Raw genomic sequence first — 5066 nt, 5'->3', positions numbered from 1 at the left:
ATGTTTGGGGACTTTTAAAAGGGATCATGGGGGTAAGTGGAGTCTCCTGTTCTCTCCCATCCCTCCCTCCCCCCCCGGTGGGGTTTTTTTTTTTTTCTTTCCCTAGGAGAGATGGGAAGGTGGTATTGTTTGACGCACTGATTCACAAATAAGACTTCGTGGGGATGAACATGACACTGAAAGGGATTGTAGTAATAAAACAATTCGAGAAAGTCACCAGTAGAGCACTAAGACAATAGGGGGAAGACGTCAGTAAAGTAAAAGGGCACACATAAATAGACTCAGGATACACAGAATATAAAAAAAAAAAAAGGGGAACAGGACTATCACGACACAAGCACGAAGAGAACACACAAGGGAAAGGGAGGGAGGGAAGGAAAGGAAACCCCGCCCCCTTTTTTTTTTTTTCCAGATCACGACACTGAAAGGGATGGTATTATTTAAACACAACTAAGTTAATCACTAGAAGGCACGACACTTAAGGGCACTGAGATTATAGGGGAGAGACGTTAGGAAGGAAAAAAGGGAACACATATATACACATGGATATAGGGGAGGGGAGAGGGGGAGAAATCCCCTTCGCCCCCCCCCTTCCCTTTTTTTTTGGGGGGGGATGGGAGGGGAGAAGGAGAATACCGCTGATGGAATGCTTTAGTGGCTCTTTAGTATTAAGGTACATGGGAACATAGGAGTGGACGGAGGAGGGATGGGGGTCCTACTTCTTGCTCCTGCTTGATGTCTGAGCATCTCGAAGAGGGGTCGAGTGGGCGGGCATCGGATAAAGGAGGGAAGAGAGATAGGCTCGGAAGAATGGGGTGATGTCTGTATGAGGTGAGATGGAGTCAGAGATTCTCTGGGTGGTGGTGTTCTCATCTTGGAAGGATAAATGAGTGACGAACGAAAATATAAATGTGTAAACAGTTGTGGAAAATTATCTTGTCCCCCCCCTGCTTTTTTTTTTTCTCTCTTTCTCTTTTTTTTTTTTTTTCTTTTCCTTCTTTAGAACTTATTAGGAAAAAAAAAAAAAAATTTTCTTATTTGAGACATCGGAGAATTCTGATGGAGAGTATAAATAAGTTCAAGTCAAATATGAAAAATGTTTTTCTTAGTTTGTTTATGTATTTATGGAAAGTATACGTTTGTACTGTATAACTGGAAAATATGAATAATGTTGTGAAGTTTCTCCTTTGTTCCATTTAATATAATAAATAAATAAAATTTAAAAAAAAAGAACAGAAAAATAACTCAGGCGACAACTATTTTTGGCTTTTTTATATTTTATGTTTTTTTGTAATTTCTTTACACTTTTTTTTTCTTCAACGTTAAAGTTCCAGGTTAGGGCCTCTCAAAATTACGATAGCCATCAAACATCTTTTTGAGACCCTGTGTAAGTATGCCCTAAACTGTGCCATGCTGTACCTTACGCTAATAATCCACTAGTGTGTGGTAGCGACGGAAACAGTCACCGTGGCAAAGACCAGGTCGGTCAGGACAGTCGGGACAATAATTACGGGTGTAATGCCTAAATCCGCGCTTGCGGCAGACACGGCATCTTTTTTGGGAGTATCTTTGGGTAGGGGTACTCGGGAGGAATTCCAGAAAATGCCTCTCATGCAGCCGGTTCACTGCATCTGGCTGGGGAAGTTGGGCAGGAGCACCTGCTGGATACAGAATGGCTCTGATTATCTCTTCTTGGTAGTGTAGGAAGGATCATGTTCCAGCAGATGCTTTGTATAAGAAAAGCGTTGTAAAAAGCCAATAGAAATAAGTATACAGACACTTTTTTGTACCAGAGTCTGGCCTTACGGGCAATTAAGTACGGTCCCATCATCTGGTCGTTGTAGTCCACCCCTCCCATTTTACGGTTATAGTCTTGGACACAGAGGGGCTACCCAACAATACCAGTGACCGTAGTAATTTCGACTGCCATGTCTGGGTGAATGGAGGACAGAGCGAGCAATTCATCGCACCTCAAGCAGGCTCTCTCCCCCTGACTAAGTGGGGCATTTACCAGCCATTGGGGGAAGCCCGGGCTATTAGATCGCACAGTGCCACATGCTCCAATTTGTAATTCAAAGAGGTGTCTAAAAAGTGGCACGCTCAAATAAAATTTTCCACGTACAAGTGGTACCCCTGTCCCAAACTATCTTGCCGCTGCACCCTATGTAGTCTGGGCAGTTGGGGGGTCTACAGTGCTTTTCCCTCATAAACCCAGAAACTAACTGTATAGCCTGTGGCCTTGTCACACAGCTTATACAGCTTGACCCTTTATCTGGCACGCTTGCTGGGGAGATACTGCTTGATAGCAAGGCGGCCAGTAAACGTAATCAGGCACTCGTCAACGCAGACATCTTGTTGGGTGATAAAGCTGCAAACCGTTGATTGAAGTGGTTTACGAGGGGCCAAATTTTGTGGAGCCGGTCATATCCAGGGTCTCCACGAGGACAACAGAGTTGTCGTGGAAATGCATGAACCAAAATATTTGTTCGTATCGAAACCTGGACATAGCAGCAGAGAACACGCACATTTGGTGAATTGGGTCAGTGGACCAATATGACCGCAACTCTTTTTTGTAACGCCCATGTTGAAGGATAGGCCAGAAAGGTATTCATTTCGGAAACCGTTATAGGTTTCCAGCCGAATTCTCTGGCAAGGGACGAATTTGGCGGTGATAAATTGGTTAGCATACAAATTACTTTGATCCACAATAGATCTGTAAAGATCTTCAGTGAAAAACAGCTCAAAAAAATTAAGGGGATTAAAACCAGCTGTTTCCACTTGAACTCTGGGTTGGGCAATGAATGGGGGGGAGTACGGGAGCTATAAAATCTGTGGGCTGACAATTAGAATATGCCAGTGCTTCAGGGAGGGCACTATGGGCTCTAGGGCCTGTCTTCGAATACGCGGTCGCTGCGGGCCACTACTCATGCTAGCCACTGCACTTATGGGACTCGCCAAGTCACCAAGTCTTACTGCAGTGCTGGTATTTCTAGGTCCAGGGTGTACTAGGGCGCTGGTGATTGCCAGTTCACCAGAATGTTGTGCGGCAATAGTACTGGCACTCTGCTGCATACGAGAAACATCCGGTTCTTGCATCTCAGGAACTCCAGAATGGGGTCGGGTACGCCAGACCTTAGCAGGGACCCATCCGTCGTCACAGCCAACAGTCAAGGTTTTTATACTGACCCAGATTCTGCCAGTGAGGCTTCCCCAAAGCTCTCATCTGACATGGTCAGTATACTGTAGGCCTCTGCACTACTGTAGCACCGTTTGGACATTTTAGCAACTAAATTTACAGGTACAATAGTGTGGCTAACAGGTCGCTACAAAAAAAACCTGCTAGTGCTAGCAGAGATCAGGCCTGACTCTGCTAACGCAGTGGTTTTGTGTTTTTTGGAAGTGACAGTAATCTATTGGGATTACTGCACTTGCCTGGGTGGGGTGGGGTGGGCAAAGGAGCTAAATGCAGGTGCTGGAAGGAATCAGTGCTGATCGTGCAAACGCCGCGTTTTGGGAACACTAAACTATGGGGATGCTAGTATAGTGTGTGTGTGTATGTATGTATGTATGTATGTATGTATGTATATATGTGTGTTAGTGTAATTGACTCTGACGCTAAATAACGGTGGTGCGGTGGGACCCTGACGCTAACTAGCCTAACTAGCGTCACCCGTGACACTAATACAGTGATCGGTAATCACTGTATATAGTGAACACTGTGACAGGGCAGAGAAGGGGTTAACTGGGGGAGATCAAGGGGTTAAGTAGGGGATGTACGGCAGGTGGCCTAAACCTATCTGGGCCTAGCGCACACTGGGGTCACAAGTGACACTGATACAGTGATTGTAGTTAACTAATATACTGTATATTAGTGCACAGTGTGATAGGGAGTGAAGGTGTTGACTGGGGCAGATCAAGGGGTTAAAAGTTTATTAGGGGATAGATGGCAGGGGCCCAAAACCTATTTGGGCCTAGCGCAAGCACGATTTAGGGTCACAAGTGACACTAAATACAGTGATCAGTAAAAGATCTGTATACCACCGTATATAGTGTACACTGTGAGGGGTTTGGGGGGGTGATCAAAGAGTCAAAAGTGTACCTATGTGTGGTAGTGTCAGTGTAGTGTTAGTGGAACTCACGTTTAGCTGTTTCTCCTTCTCCTGGAACCAAAAGGGCTCCAGGAGGGAAAATTACATCACTTCCCCTGCCTGTGTTTACATTACACAGGCAGGGGACATGATGCCATCGGGCAGAACGGATCACCAGATCCAGACCAAAAATCATTGGTCTGCATCTGGCGACTGATTGGTTCTGAGCCCAATCACACCAGGATCGGGAGCGCGCCCTGGAGCCGTGAATGCGTGCGACGTAGACCTACATCGGCAGACATAGGAGAGCCGCACTGCTGCAGTAGCAGCAACCTAAGCGGTCGGCAAGTGTATAAAATCTATACTTACCTGTCTGGTGGGCAGGCGTTAAATTTTTGCTATTTTTTGATATAGTAAATGTAGTGTAGTGTATAGTAAAATGCTGGTTCATCTCTTCTCTCCCTGCTGCTCGATTTCTCTACAATGATGAAGAGACAAAGCACTGCGAAAGCACCAAGTGTTACTTAACTTGTAGCTTACACAGGGCTACAGACTCTCTTTTCCCATCCCAAATGACAACATTGGTGCCTAGAGACTGGCCACTGAAACACCTATCAATGCATTGCTGGAGGAAGGAGAAAAAGTGACATTTGCTTATAGCACCATTATGTAACACAGTAAATCCAAGATGACTTTTTCCACCATAAAATGAACGGTGAAAATAAAAAAAAAATAAAAAATATGAATGCCTGATGAGTTCCAACCTAATTTTGCAGTAAAACACAATAGCTCAGGATATATGGTCAAAGCTCACCTCCATATGCATTGAATACACTCATTAAGGGTTTGTTTACACCACAAATTTCTGCATTCACAGTACATTTACATGGGTGTTTTTGGAATAACATTTTCCTTTTTTTTTTTTTAACCAAGCTGCTGTTTAGTGAGTTTGCATGCATTCATGCATGCGTGCAATGT

Source organism: Pelophylax lessonae (genome assembly GCF_965119305.1).
Source record: "Pelophylax lessonae genome assembly, chromosome: 7".
NCBI lineage: Eukaryota > Metazoa > Chordata > Amphibia > Anura > Ranidae > Pelophylax > Pelophylax lessonae.
The sequence above is the reverse complement of the archived record's forward strand: the minus strand, read 5'-3'. Positions refer to the sequence as shown.